The sequence below is a fragment of the Pinus tabuliformis genome, chromosome 7, assembly GCF_031772625.1.
Source record: "Pinus tabuliformis cultivar Carrire ecotype Pingquan chromosome 7, CPIR1, whole genome shotgun sequence".
NCBI classification, from domain to species: Eukaryota; Viridiplantae; Streptophyta; class Pinopsida; order Pinales; family Pinaceae; genus Pinus; species Pinus tabuliformis.
The window spans coordinates 111,730,231-111,746,234 of NC_142293.1; the positions used below are offsets into that span (position 1 = coordinate 111,730,231).

General features: G+C 45.8%; 1 pseudogene; it reads right to left on the bottom strand.

Annotated features, from left to right (window-relative positions):
* Positions 1–12,447: 12,447 nt before the first annotated feature.
* Positions 12,448–15,778, bottom strand: LOC149245540 (pentatricopeptide repeat-containing protein At1g11290, chloroplastic pseudogene; annotated as a pseudogene).
* Between the last annotated feature and the right edge of the window lie 226 nt (positions 15,779–16,004).

Below are 16,004 nucleotides of genomic sequence, written 5' to 3' on the forward strand. Positions count from 1 at the left end.
CTGGCAAGCTTCGTCGACCACCTATACAATCTGTCAGTTTTGTGCCACTACCTCATCGCGTTGCAGGCTCAACTGTTCTATGTTGATGCGTTGCTCGCTCATGACCTAAAGCGCGTGACCCTCCCTAGCTCGCAGTTCTGCAGTAACTCTGTCCTACAAAACATAGAGTGTCTCCTAAGGGAGCACAGCCATGTTTATCCCGATCCCCTTTAATCCGCTGACCATAGGCCTATCAACCTCATTTTCTGTCACGAGTGCTCCCTCTGGCAACACTATGGTGTTGGTCATGCGAGCGCGCAGCATTTCCTCAGTCGTTGTCATGCCTAGTGCGAGGCTGGTTGACACAATACCAGCCTGTGGAGTGCGCACCTGCAACTCCTGTATTTGCACTCGGAGGGCCTCCAACATCGTCTGGTGTTCCTCCGCAAACTGCTTAAGGGCCTCCGCGGTGACGTCCTGCACCGTCTCCCCAATGTCATGTAGATCCCCCTCAGTGAGGGTGATCGGGTCGAAAGAAGTCTTTGAGGCCTTCGACTTCTTCCGCGGCCCCACTTGCTCTCTTGGGCGTTGTCGTTTCAACTGTGTGGATGCCGTCTACGGGTCCGTGCCACCTTCCTCTGGATCTGTTTCCTATTCGGGTGAAGGCGACTTCTGGCCTTCGCGCTCCTCTGCTGCCTTCCGCTGCTATTTTGCCGCCTTCGCAGCGTCGCGCGCCTCCTACGCCTTGGCTGCTGCTACTTCGTTCCTTCTCTTCTCTACCAAGTGCCAACTGCGCCATCCACAGTTTTGCCTCCTTTTTCCTTTGTGCAGCGGACTTCTCCACTTCCACTGCGGCGCTGGCTAGAGCACACCACGACTCAAGGACAGCGAATATGACATCATCCATCGCCAGATAAGGTAGCTCCTTCCATGCCTTCGTGGGGTCCTTCCTCGCCCTGATGTACACGTGGTGAAAGTCCGCCTTGAACTCCGCGAAGCTCTACAAACTGTTATAAACCGTGGGCGATAACCGCGGCTTGTGGTTAATCCCCATTCTGATGTTCATCTCCATGAACACCCAGAATATCTTATTGTCTCTGATCCTCTGCGCATCTCTGGTTGCCCACAGTGAAGTGTACTTCGCTACCTCCGGAAGATCCTGCGCAATCGCTGGGAACTGGCTGTCCTCGAGCAATTCCCAAGCCACCAGCACTATGGATAGCACAAGCCATGCATAGTGGAAAGTCTTCCCCTGCTCCTGTGCCTCACGATAGTTTTCCAAGAACTCTCTGCACAAGTAATCCGCCCAATTAAACTGGACCCCTTCTGCGCATTGTGTAGCAAGTGCAACCACCAGCGCAGGCACCTTATCCTCATGGCACTTCCACATAACCTTCCCAGCCAGTATCTGCGTCACAACTTTGACCACAGCGTTGTTGATGCTAGAGATCGCGTACCCTCTTTTCTTCTTCTCCAACTTGAATTTCTTCTTCATGGCCTCTGTGATGACCAAATCATCACTTTTACCCTTTGAGATATTCATTGGATCCTCCCCTTTGCAAGGGAGCTAGGTAATTCTGTGAATCAGATGATCCGTGATGGGGATGGGCTCCTCCAGCCACAAGCACCCATCATGCACCAGGCAGAGCAGCTACCTGATGACAAAAATAGTCACTAGGGCGCGATGGTAATGCGGCACCCAGAGCAGGTTTAACAATCCTGCTTTCTCTACACCTCGCAACCACTGGCGCGGCTCCAACTCTATAACTCCCGGCGGTGTGTTTTTCTTCTAGCGCATGAGCTGCGCGGTTGCCAAATGTGGGAATTTCTTGTGGTCCGCGAGATCCCAGTCTTCAAATTTTAATATCGACACTCACCCCAAGTGCGCTCCGTCAAAAATGATGTCGTCAGGGAGCAGTGGGGTCTGCAGAGAGCTCTTGCTCTCATCTAGGTCCTTGGGCACCCTTGCTTTCCCCTTCCGCGGAGGAACATACGCGGGCAGCCTGGTTAGAGGGTCCGCACCCTGGGTTTCCACCTCCATCTCTACGTCCTCTTCCTCCTCTACCAGGATTTCTTCAAAGTCTTCCTCCTCCTCATCAGCTTCCAAGTTGATAGCCTTCCCCTTTTCTTCCATAGTAAGCCTCGTTCTTAGCGGGTTTCTAGGGGACACACACACTGGTACCATATGCTGCTTGTCTTTCTTGGGTCTCGACATGCGGAGCGATTTAGAGATTTCTGCCACTATCCCGACACTTTCTGGAGCTTCTCCTACCATTATGGCTTGCATGGCCTCCTCAGCGGTCATTGCCCCAGTATTCATGGCTTCCTCAGGCGCTGCCACACTGTTATTCCACAAGTGCTCAAACAACAACTTCAACTTCAAAAGATCAAACAAATCTGGGTTCATGAATCTCTAGGCGCGCAATAGCTCAATTCTCAAATGGCCAAGTGTTGTTTGCTGGGCAGCCCTTTGCAATTTATAGTGCCTTTTGAATTCGAATTCGACTGTTCCCCCCATTTTCGGTCCATTAATGCTCCCTTGGCGGCAGATTTTCCCAAATCTAGCCCATAAAGTTCGCCTTAAATGCCTGTCGCCCGCTCCATTTGGTCTCAAACCAAGCATCACATCATGAATAGTGACTGTAATGGTCACTTTCCAGCCAACTCGCACGGCAGCGCAGCTACCCTCGCGCTGTCGCAGACCCTGTGACACTTCGCTACTGCACACAATCCTGACATCGCGCAGCTCCCGGGTAGAGTAGTTTATAGTCCCGTGCCTCCTTTCAGTTGCCTAGAGTGCTAAGATTGTGCTTCCTGTGGCTAGTCAGATGGTCGGGCCACCTGTGTATAGCTTCAAACGACTGCCATTGACTTTTCCTAGGAAGAGTTCTCCATTTAACTTTACCAACTGCACCACGCCACCATCTGTGATTTCCTTAATAACATATGGTCCTAGCCAATGCATTCTAAGCTTCCCTGGGAATTTATCGAACTTGCTATGATACAACAACACCAAGTCATTCACCTTGAGGGTGCGCAACTTAATATGTCGATTGTGCCAAGCCTTTTCGCGCTGCTTTTGCACCTGCTGGTGGAATCCAGCCAAAAACCGTTCTTCTTCGAGCTCCTCCAACTGCGCGAGCCTCTCTTCCAGGGCTCTGCAATCCGTCATACCTGTGAGCACTGCTATGCGCAAACTAGGCACGATGTATTCCATATGCATTACAACTTCCACTCCATAGACAAGTTGGAAAGGTGTTTGTCCCGTCAATTTCTTGCATGTCGTCCTATAAGCCCATAATATTGTGGGTACGCGCAGGTCCCAATCACTTCGTTGCGCATTACATACCTTCGTCAGCGCATTGCACACCATTTTAAACGCTTTCGCGTGGATAACCTTCTGCGCGATTGTCCTTCCTACATAATGTCTTTCTAACATTAAGAGCCATTTGCACATTTGTCCCCCCAACACATACTTATTGACCATACCTTTCAACGCGAAGTTCATGTGCATCCACGCAGGTTGTTTTCCATATGCCTGCATCCACCTGGCCAGACTCGCGCACAGATCATTTCGTCCATTGTATTTGTCTATCAATCGCACCCTAGGCTTCCCAAATCGTGTGCGCATCATCCTTCTACATTCACACTAGTCATCAAAGCTCCCTTTGTGCATACCCCACCACCTCGCGGGCGTAGCACGCAGTACCCAATCCAAGGCCTGGAAGCGTTGCTTTTCTGGCACCTCCCTTTCAAATTTATTCAAGAAGGTGTCTACCTCACTTAGGCCATCATAAGTAGGTAGGTCTCTTACTTCTATCGATACGCAGCGCAGCGACCTTGTCATCATATTACAATTCAATGTAGTTACCTCATGTAACCGATTCTGCCATTGCTCCGTCTCCTCATCTAAATCCGAAGTACAGGAGCTTTCGCGCTCCCATGCAAGCCGTCCATCCGCAGTGGGATTCACCCAGTCCAGGTTTCACGTTTTATCTTATAGATGCAGTCCAAATCATCATCACTTTCATAGTCGCGCACCGGCTTTGTATAGCACGATCCTTCAGCAGGGTCCAGGGGTATAACTACACGTAGTGACTTCTTCTCAAAAATCATCTTGCGCTTCTTCATATTAATCACCCCGTTCATGTTAGTGGCCCAATCAATTCCTAAGAGCGCGGGATAGGGATTGTTTTCATCAACAATCTCTATCACTTCAAAGTCTGCTAGCACGCTCGCTCCCTCAATATCCACAGTGATTCCCTGCAATCGCCCCATGGGTATTATCTTTTGTTGGTTTGCCATTCGCAGTTGAATAGGAGACCATTGTAGCATAGGTATCCCCATTCGTTCCCATGTCTGCTTCGGCAGAACATTCACATCCGATCCTAAATTCAGAATTACTTGGTCCATTTCATATTCTCCAATTTGCACGGTTAACCTCATTTCTCTTCCCGTCCTCGTCTTATGCTTTCCAATCTTTCTGACCATGGACGGTTCTCTTAGCGCGGTCCCAGCGCATCTGTTAATGAGTTCTTGCAATCCTTTTACAGCTTTACTCTCACGCAGTAGCTTCATACATGTTTCCAAAAAAATTGTAAGCATGGATGGGTCCATCGTCGACTCCGGTCTATCTTTGCTCCCTGAAGTGGAGGCCTCCGCGAAGCTCTTCTCAGCTTCCATGAAGGTTTCTCGAGCATACTCCACATCAAACTTCGCTTCTTTCGCCGGAGCTTTGCGAACCCAAGTACTATCTTCTGGCTATTTGCCTTTGTCATCTCCCATTGCGATTCCACTTCGGAGCACAATGTTCACATTTGGATCTTCCTCGCGCGGCTCAGACCACATCATCTGCAAGTTCTGAGTCGAGGGAGAAGGTAGCACTCCTTTGTCGTGTATCCTAGCTATCAGCGTAGGACAATCTTCGATCTCATGATCAAACAAGTTGCAATACAAACATGACGGACGCATTGGGTTTGTACAATCGCGAGCATAATGTCCTGGCCCTCTGCAATTGTAGCATATCAACTATCCGTGACCTCTTCCAGGTCCTCCGCCTCGGCCTCGTCCGCGCCCCTGAAATCCTGTTCGCGCCACTCCTGCATTCTGGTCTAGGGGCCGCAATTCGGCCTGAACTCTGTAGGTGGGAGTTCTATCCATCATCAACTCATAGCTTCTACAAGTGCGCTCATCGTGTCCCACCGACCTACAAAAGTTACAGAACAATTGTTGCGAATTTTGTGTATACTTCTGTAACAAGTGGCAATTGTCTGTAATATGTTTTTCACCTATTTGACAAATCGCGCACCACAAAACAGGCGTTGCACTACGTCCTGCTTGCGCTTTTGGCCTTAATGGCATCGGTCCTCCTCTTGCGAGATAATTCGCGAAAACCAAGCAGTGGTCCTTGTCATGACCTTGATCTTTACATTTTACGCACCACACCTCTTCGCGCACTTCTGGTCGAGCTATCCTGTTTCAGACTCTGCATCTCCAGGCATAAATTCTTCAATTGCGCGTGGATCTGCTGAACTCCCAAGTTAGGATCCTGCATCGGGGTCTCATGCAGCCTCATCGCGATCTCTAAGGCCTCTACCTAAGTCATTAGCTTCTGTTGTGATAGCGCACTCCTCAGATGTGGTGTTAGCGACACTACAAACCATTCGCGATGTTGTCCATCCGTCAGATTCATATTAGCTTCGCGAATCGTACACTTCAGCCTCTGATCCAACTCCCAAGGAGTCTCGCCTAGTAGCATCGTGATCTCTTTGAATCCAATGATCGACTATGCTTCAGACTTCAGCCTGCTAAATTCTCTGTTCAACACAGCTCGGATATTCGTGATTCCTGCATTTGGATTATCATTGGAGTGCTTAATATACCAAGTCAGCGCGCGGTCCTGCAGAGCGCTAACCAGTGTCGCCTTCTTTATATTGTCATCTATAACTCCTTGTGCTTCCCATACAGCTCTTACAACGAACCAAAATTGGTCTGGATCCTCATTTCCCAATCCCTTGAACACAGGCAACTTTATCGTGCTTGCCATATTGAATCGCGATGGTGGCGGAGGTGGTACGGGTGAAGATGGAGGTGAAGGCAGTGAAGCTAGTGGAGGTGTGGGTGGGGGTGGTATTCGCGGAATTCTTTACCTTATTAAATGGATTGCACTTCGCGGCGAGACCTTCGCAAGTTCTTCCTCGTCCCCTCGCGGAGGTGAAATCAAGGGGCTATTTTTTGGTCCCTTACTTCCTTCGTTCCTGTAGGTTTTTCCACTTCGCGTAGCCCCGAACATCAAGGTAATTGCATAACCCTCTTTTCACACAATAACATTTTAATCCAAGTATTCAGAGACTTTACGTACTTACCTCGTGGTCCTTTAAAAAAGCGTCGCGCTGCCTCGTTGTAGCTAACTAAGGTGTTGACCGCGAACTCAATAATGAATCCTCCTGTAATCTGATCGAGCCAATGATCAATGGCGCACTCGATCTTATCCTCCGATGCTTCCAACCTTCGTACTAATTCTGGGGTCCACACAATAGGATTGTCGAGTTTCCACCTTCCTTGGCTATCTGCTAGCTTCGCGATCCACTCATACAACTCAGTAGGGAAAGACATGAAGAAAATTTCGTGTGTCTCTGTGTATAGGTAGCAATCTAACCACTCTTCTTTTGATAGTCGCAGGTTCCTTATTTCCTGCGCCGCGAACTTGTGAATTCTTCTGTTCAACCAGCCTTCAATTTCCTTCTTAGTTGGATTCCAATGATATGATATCAAACATCTCTATGCAGATTCGGGTCCCGGCAACGGAACCATTTGTTGGCTTGATAGGACCTGACCCAGGTTCGGAGTTATTTAGCCAAACAAATCCCTACACTATTGGCCCTTTCGGCATCAGCCCACAGAGCGCGAACTGAAGTCTCACCCGAAGCAGTATGGGGGGGGGATGCTGGAACCAAAGTTTCCGCACCCTTGAGATGTCTGAGGGGTCGATTTAGTCCAACAGTGCCTACATTCGCGCAGGTCACTTCGCGCGTTGTGACGACCTACGAGACCACCATGATCTATTATAATTGCCTTCGCGCAACCCTAACCAAGGGCTGAGGTGATTTTGCGCTGCTATGGCAATGATCTGTGCTATTTCCCTAAATTATACCGCGGATCTTACTTATCTTCTTACTAAGGTTAGTTAACTTCGCATAAACAGATATTTGATCTTGCATTCACTTATTCAACATATTCATACATGTTCGCGCACCACATAAACAGCAGAAATGTAATTTATACCCAATACATTCAATGCAGAAAACAGGAGATAAATACACAATAATGATATAAAACTTCTCTTTATTAATGCTTCAACGATTACAGACTCAACCTGCCCTGCGCACTCAGCTACAGGGCTCTACGCACTCAGCTGCGGACTACTAGGCCTCTGCGCACTCAACTGTAGAGCCTTCTCCTACTCTACAACCCAAAGACTCGACTTTACCCTTAGATCTTCCACTATGCTTCTATTCCATGATCCTTAAAATTCCTTTTTCTACAACTTAGAGCTTCGCTCTATTTATACAATCCCATGGTCCGTGGACCATGAGTAGATCTCTATAGCCGACATTACATTACAAAATTAAGGGCGAACAACCCTATGACTCATTTACAAGCTACGCGCTCTGTGCCCACAAAATGCGGAGTCTTTACATCAAAGATACAATTTATGACCAAAATCTGAGCTCTAAGCCCCAAAACTTTCCTTGGGGGATCCCGCGCCCAACAAAAAGTGGTCATGATTTGTGGCTCGTGGGTGCTCACTACTACTCATATAGCTTTATTGATTGATTTTGGTCTTTTATTATTTTATGTCATATATATATATATATATATATATGTTTAAAAATATGTATAGTTAAACTTAATGTCGAACCTCATACGAACCTCATCGGAAAATTCGAAGTCGAATCGAACTTAATCATTGTCGAACTCGAATTCGAACCCGAACCGTGTGACATAGGTCAATACAGAGCCTCCATGTTCCATCCTTCTTCTATACCAACACAATCGGGTTCCCACAGGGTGATGAGCTTGGCATGATGTGCCCTTTCAGCAACAGTTCCTGAATCTGCCTCTTGATTTCATCGTTCTCCAGAACAAAGCATCGGTAGATTGGTCCATTGGGTAGCGGCGTGCCCGAGGTCAGATCGATATAGTGCTTGAAGTGATAGTGTAGGGGTACCCCTGTGGGTGAGGTGAAAATGTCCTTGTACTCCTCCATGACTTTGTCCATCTACTGCTGTCGTGCGGAGGAGCCCTGTTTGGAGGCTGTGGATGTGGCCACAATATTCCTCTTAATCTGAGGACGAATCACAAAGAAGACAAATTTCCCGGTCTGGGAAATGTGATCTTACTACAATGTTTAGCAGAGATCAAAGAAAGGGCAATAAGCGACGCTACCTCTGGTATCCTGTACAATTTCTGACCCAAAGTAATAATAACAAAATGAGATCTAGATTCATATATAGCATGACGCTTCCATACGTATGGATGACCTAATAAAACATCACAAACTTCCAGAGGGGCAATGTCACACAATACCTCATCTACAAAGGGCTTGATGCTATAAGGCAAGCGGCACTGTTGGCTGACACAGAGATCTCACCCTTAGTGGAGCCACCCAATGGTGTATGGCTGTGGGTGCGACATTGTTGGCAGCTTCAATCTCTTAACGACCTCAGCTGAGATCAAGTTCTTTTGGCTCCTACTATCAATGATGAACTGCACCGGGGAACCCTTTACCCGCATCTACGAGTGGAAGAGGCACCCCCCCTCTAAATCCTCAGGTTCCATCTTTTGGAGCTTGGTGGTGGCTACTATCGCAGTGGGTTTGGCATCAATGATCTGCTTTCCCTTGTCGGTTCCCTTGTTGGGTTTCGGCTCAGAGTCAGAGCACACATTCGTCTCTGAGTCTTTTCGCTCGACCACCAGCGCGTGATATTCGTTCGTGTTATGAGTGAGAGTTTTATGGAACTCACACCACTTGCCAGTGTCCTTCTTCGCCTTCCCATTATTCTTGGCTTGCTACTTCAAGGAGTTGTCCTAGGGGATTGCGGCCTGACTCTGCCCTTTGTTCTGTGGCTTGGGGGTGCCTTTGCTCTGCTTTGGGTTCGCAGATCCAAAGTCTCACTTCTTCTGCTTGAATTTCTGCTCAATCTTGGCAGCATATCAATATGTTGCACCAAGCGAGGAGATGTCCAGGAACTCCATTTCCTCCTGAATGTATTTGTGCAAGCAACTGCGGTACTTGAGCACCAGATGTTTCTCAGAATCTTTGATACCCAACTTTGTGCACAGGGTATGGAAAAGATTCGTCAGCTCATGCACATCTTGATCCCTTTGTTGCCGCAGCATAGTCCATTGTATGTACTTGTCCTCATAGCTCCCCACGGGGTAATATTGTTCCTTGATGGCGTCTCGGAAAGAATTCCAAGTGGGTGCGGCTGAAAACAGTGAGGGTTCTCTCTTGTCCCTCTATACACAATAGATTTCCCACCAGTCTTTGACATGAGGGGCGGCTTTGAGCAGTGCAAAAGTAATCTTTTCCCTATTGGAAATCATGAACTGAAAAATATCTTTCCAACAGATTTAACCATCTATCTATGGCGTTTGCATCTATCTGGCCTTCAAATATGGGAATGTCAAAGTTGACTTGTACCTTGAAGGGAGTGGCGCCTCCAATGTGGCTGCCAGATGAAGATGTGTCGCCTGTGGGCATCTATCAAAGGATCTAGGCAAAGTTATCCATCATCGCATTTCTCTATTGCTCGAGGTCTTCTTTGAGCAATATTTTGAAAGGATCTCCTACTCCCTTGTCTTTCTTTTCTTCTGTCATGGGAGGTCGTCGAGGTTTGCGAGGTTGGTCATGCAAAAGTTCAACCAATTCGAGCCCCAACTCCTTATACCCCGACCTCGTTGGGGACATGCAAAGAAAACAAAGAAAGAGCAGACTGCTCTAATACCACTAATCCGAACTTGTGCAAGAACGCAACAGAATACAGACATAAACATAAACACAGAGATGCAGCAGAAATCTTCATTTCATTAATATCAAAGTACTGAAAGATGTTTACATATAGAATGGAAATAAACTAGCTTAGGCGATGGTAACTTATCTCTGAGAAGAGATGTGGTGGCTACATGCCTCTGAACTGTGTTCCAATGAGGCTCAAGGGCCTTTTTGTTATTGAACAACAAAGGGAAACCCTAAACAACCAAAACCCTAATCCTAGGAGATGGAACGCCAAGAGTTTGTGGGCCCCGTTGGGGTTAGTTGGGCAGCCAACTTCTCGAGGTCGTAACTTGGTCATATGATCTTTGTTTGGCGCGTACGATACCTCGTTAGAAATATCTCTCCAAGTACTATAGGATTTGCAGCATGTTCATAGCCACTATATCTGTGGGCCTGCTACAGACCTCAAAAAAAACATCGTTTAGGAGGTCAAAACAACTCCGGAAGTTCAGGACCCGAAAAACTGCTAAAAATAGTAAATGCTGCTATAATCAAGGAAACTGATGAAACCGACTGGAGGTCTAGGTGGAATAGGTGGGTGACCACCAATATCCACCTGGATCATGTAAATGTCCTTCCGAGACCAAAGTCTGATATTTTTACAACCGCCCTTTGCTTCTCTACCAGGAGATTGTGAGGCTTCAAAACCCAACTCACCCAAACCACTAGCATTGTAAGAAGTTAAAGAAAGCAGAGCACTGATAGTGTGCAAAACCATTTCAACAAAAAAAAAATGAAGGAAAGATAGATGTGAGCACCCGTGCATTACACGACTATGGCAGTAAGCAACCCCTGGCACAACTGGTACATGAAGCTCTACAATTCATCCAAATTCATAATCAACCAAACGACAAGCACAGCCCAAAAAGGGCCCAAAATCATGGAACATCGCCTGTAACAAATACTAAGCATGCAAAAACTATTAAATATGCAAATAGAATCAGATGGTATAATACAGTTATTTTTGTGATTGATACCTAGTTAGGAAATTATGTGCCTCGGCAAACTATATCTATAAGTCAGAAATGTTCTTTGCTATAGGAGTTCTCTTACCCAGAAATCCTGAAAAGAATTAGAACAAGGAACCTTCGAGTTTTCAATATCGAGGTACCCTGGAAGGAGTTCTATATATATGACCCTCAGAAAATCTGAGAGGGGAGCTCCAGGAAATAATTAACAACAGTAAATAATAAATCAATTATATCTGAGTGGAGGGTTTGATGCTCTGGGAATCCAGGTTTGAATCTGTCCATGCTTGGGCCAGGCTATTTTCAGGCTGTGATCCCATGGCAGAAAATGTTGGGAGAAGATGGTTTTCCCACCTCATGAACATACCGATGCCTTGGATGGATTCAATTGTGGGACCTGGCACAGTGGCAGTTCCCTTGGATGCTCCATACGCAAACACGATAGCTAGGGGAAGATCTCTATGAAATTGGTAAGTCTGCATCTGATATTTGGAATTCTTCTCAAACCTGGGTCGAAAGAATCGGAAAAAAAAAAAAAAAAAATTATCAGTCTGCATCTAATATTTGGAATTCTTCTCAAACCTGAATCGAATTAGCCATTGAACATACCCATTTTTTTCTGGAACATCCAAATCTGCAGCCCGGCCGACTTCAACTTCCCGTCTTGGAAATCGTTTTAGTTTGGGCATGTGTGAGAGCTCGTCCATGAACATCTGAAGAGAGACCGCTATTTCGTTATTGATTTCGGTATTCAGTCCGGGTGTCAAGATAGTGTAAATGCTGCAGCTGATAGTGGGCATCAAGTGTTGGCGGACAGGTGTATACAAAGGAAGAGTAACGTAGCTGAGCAACCAACTTCCAAAAATAGTCCAATCGTCTAACACAGGATTGTACGGATCAGAGTGGAGGGAGAGGGTTGCTATCTAATATACGCTGGGAAAGGGTTGATAAATGATATCTACTATACACTGGGAAAGGGTTGGGTTCAATAGTGATGTATTATGTATGGAGTATCGTGCTTAATTTTTAAAATTCCTAACTAGATTATTTTGAGAGATTCGAATATTTCTTGGATTTTTTTGAGACATCTCAATTTTTTAAATATATTTTATTGCCCTCCCCTTGAAATTTGGAGGGTACATCCAACTATATCTATATATCCAAAACTACTCCTCAGTCTCACATGCATTACTTACCATTCTACTTTCAAGAAGCCCATATGGAAGAAGAAAATCCTTTGAGATAAGTAGCATATGACCACATAAGAACAGCACTAAAATGGCCAGGCTCAAGGTGAAAATTCATAGACAATCTAGAACTCCTGCAGACCACTCAACAAATCCGAGAGAGCTAGCATACAGGAGGAGATATTACAGAGACCATCATTTATGAGCAGAAGCATAATGCTTCTTAATTGGCAGTTGTAGACTTCAGTACATAAATTGCTACATTTTTTAATTTTCTGTGTGCCTGTATGTGTGTGTGACCATCCCATTTAATGATCATAGAAGAATAATAATATTATCAATATATATCCCTGCGATCTCACTTTTATCATAAAATAACATTTATACTATTCAGCCAGAGTAACGGAAAAGTTACACTCAGTCTCTAGACTTCACCAGAGACTCAAAAAATACACTCGGTCTCTAGACTTCGCCAGAGACAAAAAATAATGCCTAACCTATGGGTACAGTGAATGCCTAGCAATACAGACAATCATGTAGTAATGCAAGCTTTCTGAACTCATCATCACCAAAAATCCTGACAAGAACACTGTCCACTCTTGAAATGATGGAAACGGATGGCATCCCTCACAACAATTTCCCGTTCAACAATCCTAGACATGAATTTTATGGCAGAGTGGCAGTCGCCACACACCCTAAGGTTCTTGACAATCCGGATAGGCATCCCCGGGGTTGTGTGCATCAGCCCAAAAGCTAAGGCCAACTTTTCGCTGTGGTGGCAGAGAATATGTTCCTTCTGCTCCTCTTCGACATCATGCAATGCAAAATTCCTGTCAGGAAAATACCCTGCCTCCTTCATCTGCCCAAACAAACTATCCAACTTTGCATAAACTTTATCAATATCTGGGTGTGACTTGTCTCCTGTGAAGAAAGCATACACCTGTTTATTAATCTCAATCCAGCTAGTTCCTGGCACCTTCATTACCTTTCTCTCCTTCATCATTTTTCTCACCTTTTCTACATCATCCCATCTGCCAGCTGTTGCATAGATATTAGATAGCACGACATAATGCGAAGCATTTTTAGGATCTAACTCAAAAAGGCGTCCTGCCACGTACTCTGCCAGCTCTATGTTGGTATGGATTCTACAAGCACCAAGCAAAGAACTCCAGACTGCAACATCAGGTTCTACTGGCATTTTGTTGATCATGTCCTGAGCCTCAATCAAGAACCCGGCACGACCAAGAAGGTCAACCATACAGCCATAGTGCTTCAGTGTAGGTGTCATGTTATAGTCTTTAATCATGCAATTGAAGTATTTTCTACCATCATCCACCAGGCCTGCGTGGCAGCATGCAGATACAACTCCAAGAAAGGTGACAAAATCAGGCTTGGCATTAGAGCATTGCATTGATTCAAAGAGATGGATAGCCTCATTACCATACCCATGCATGGCATATCCTACTATCATTGCATTCCATATAACTACATCTCCAGTGGGCATTTTGTCAAACACTTTCCGTGCATCGTCTATGCTCCCACACTTGGCATACATGTCTACAAGAGCACTCCCAACATAGACATCAGACTGATACCCACTTCTGATTATGTACTCATGGACATGTTTGCCATCATGAAGAGCTGCCAAGTTGGCACAGGCTGGAAGAATACTGGCAAGGGTATTTGAATTTGGCTTTATGATTGTCAGTTGCATCTGGCTAAAAAATTTCAAGGCGTTCTCAAAATGGCCACTTTGTGTGTACCCTGCTATCATAGAATTCCATGAGATAACATCCCTTGTAGGCATTTTGGCTAACACTTCAGACGCGTCTTCTACTCTTGCACATTTGGCATACATGTCTACAAGAGCATTCCCTACAAACAAATCAGCCTCTAACCCAATTTTGATTATGATACCATGGAGCTCCATGCCTTTACAAAGACCTGCTGAATTCGCACACGCTGGGAGGATGCCAGCAAAAGTTTCTGAAATTGGCTTCACACCAGAAAGGTACATTTGTTGGAAGAGCTGCAACGACTCATCAAAACAACCATTCTGCGCATATCCTGTAATCATAGCAGTCCACGAAATAGCGTCTCTCTCTGGCATTTTCTCGAAGAGTTTCAAGGCTTCATCAACGACACCATTCTGTAAATACCCTGCAATCATTGCTGTCCACGAGATTACACTTGGATCTGGTGTTTCCTCAAACAGTTTCACAGCCTCTGAAAGTTGCCCATTATGCACATACCCTGATATCATTGAAGTCCATGAAACCACATTCCGGTTCGGCATTTTATCAAACACATACCGCGCATCTTCTGTACTCCCACATTTGGCATACATATCCACAAGAGAATTTCCTACAAACACATCCGACTGAACTCCAGCTCTGACAATATCTTCATGCACTCTCTTGCCATCCTCCAGAAACCCCAAGCTCGCACACGCCGGCAGCACACTAGCAAATGTAAATGTGTTGGGCTTCACGCCTGCTGATTGCATTTGCCAATAAAGCCTCAAGGCTTCCTCAAACATCCCATTCTGCACATACCCTCCAATCATGGCACTCCAAGAGACGGCATCCAACACAGGACTCTTGTCAAACACTTGGCGAGCTTCCTCCAAACTTCCACATTTTGCGTACATATCCACAAGGGCACTTGCTACAAAAGCATCAGACTCAAATCCCCTTTCAACGACCTCCTCATGAATACCCCTACCACGCTGCAGTGCCGTTTTCCCAACACAAGATGGGAGTACGCTAGCGAAGGTATACTCATCAGGTTCAATTCCCGTTTTCTGCATTTGATCAAACAGTGCCAAGGCCTCTTCACGGTGCCCGTTTTTGGCATATACCCCAATCATAGAAGTCCATGTTACCACATTTCGTTCAGACATTTCGTCAAACACTTGTCGTGAATCCTTCAGTTTGCCACACTTGGCATACATTATCACAAGCTTAGTGTCCAAAAACGCATTTGCGCTGAATCCCGTTTGGATGATATGGGCCTGGACCAACTTGCCCTTCGTAAGGGCTTTGAGGCCGATGCAGCCCTGCAAAAGAGAGGCATAAGTATATGAATCCGTTTGAATGCCTCCCTGATTGGCAACATATAAAGCCTCCAAGGCCTCTGCCAATAGGCCTTGCTTGGACAGTGTTTTCACAGAGTCATTATTGATGGGATTCTCAGGGATTTGCTTTGTTTCGAGAGCATTGGTGTTTAGATAGACGATCGCAATATTCTTCTGCTTGGAATTTTGCAGTATTTGTGATAGACATTTTATTGTTGTCATTTGGATTGGAATTGTGCTCTCACACCGTCTGCTACATCATATGGGTTTTCAGCATTGTTCTGTTACGGTAATGTCTGTAACAAACCATTGAGAGGATAGAAATCGAGGCCAAACATCCGACGCAAATTTGTGAAACAGATGTTGATTGGAAGGTGACATCGAACTCCGAAAACACTAATTGTAAAAGGTGTCATGGAACTCTAAAACTGAGTTCCACCGACTTACAGTTAACAGAAGCATGGTGGTGTAATATTCAAATATTGGCATCTTATTATACCAAACACATCTCGGTTTTTGTTTTTTTCAGGTGTGGATGGAACGCTGACACTAAGTCCAGCGCTTTGGTGTGACTTAGGGGAGGGACGCCATTATCTGTGCGCCCTCCCCTCCATCTCAGCTACACCCATGTGGATGGCACTCCCGCATGTATGACACCTGCTCGACGTGACTTGCCACGTGTTGTGGTGGGTGTCAACGCTTCAAAAACTTAATTTTCACTTTGCTTTCGATTG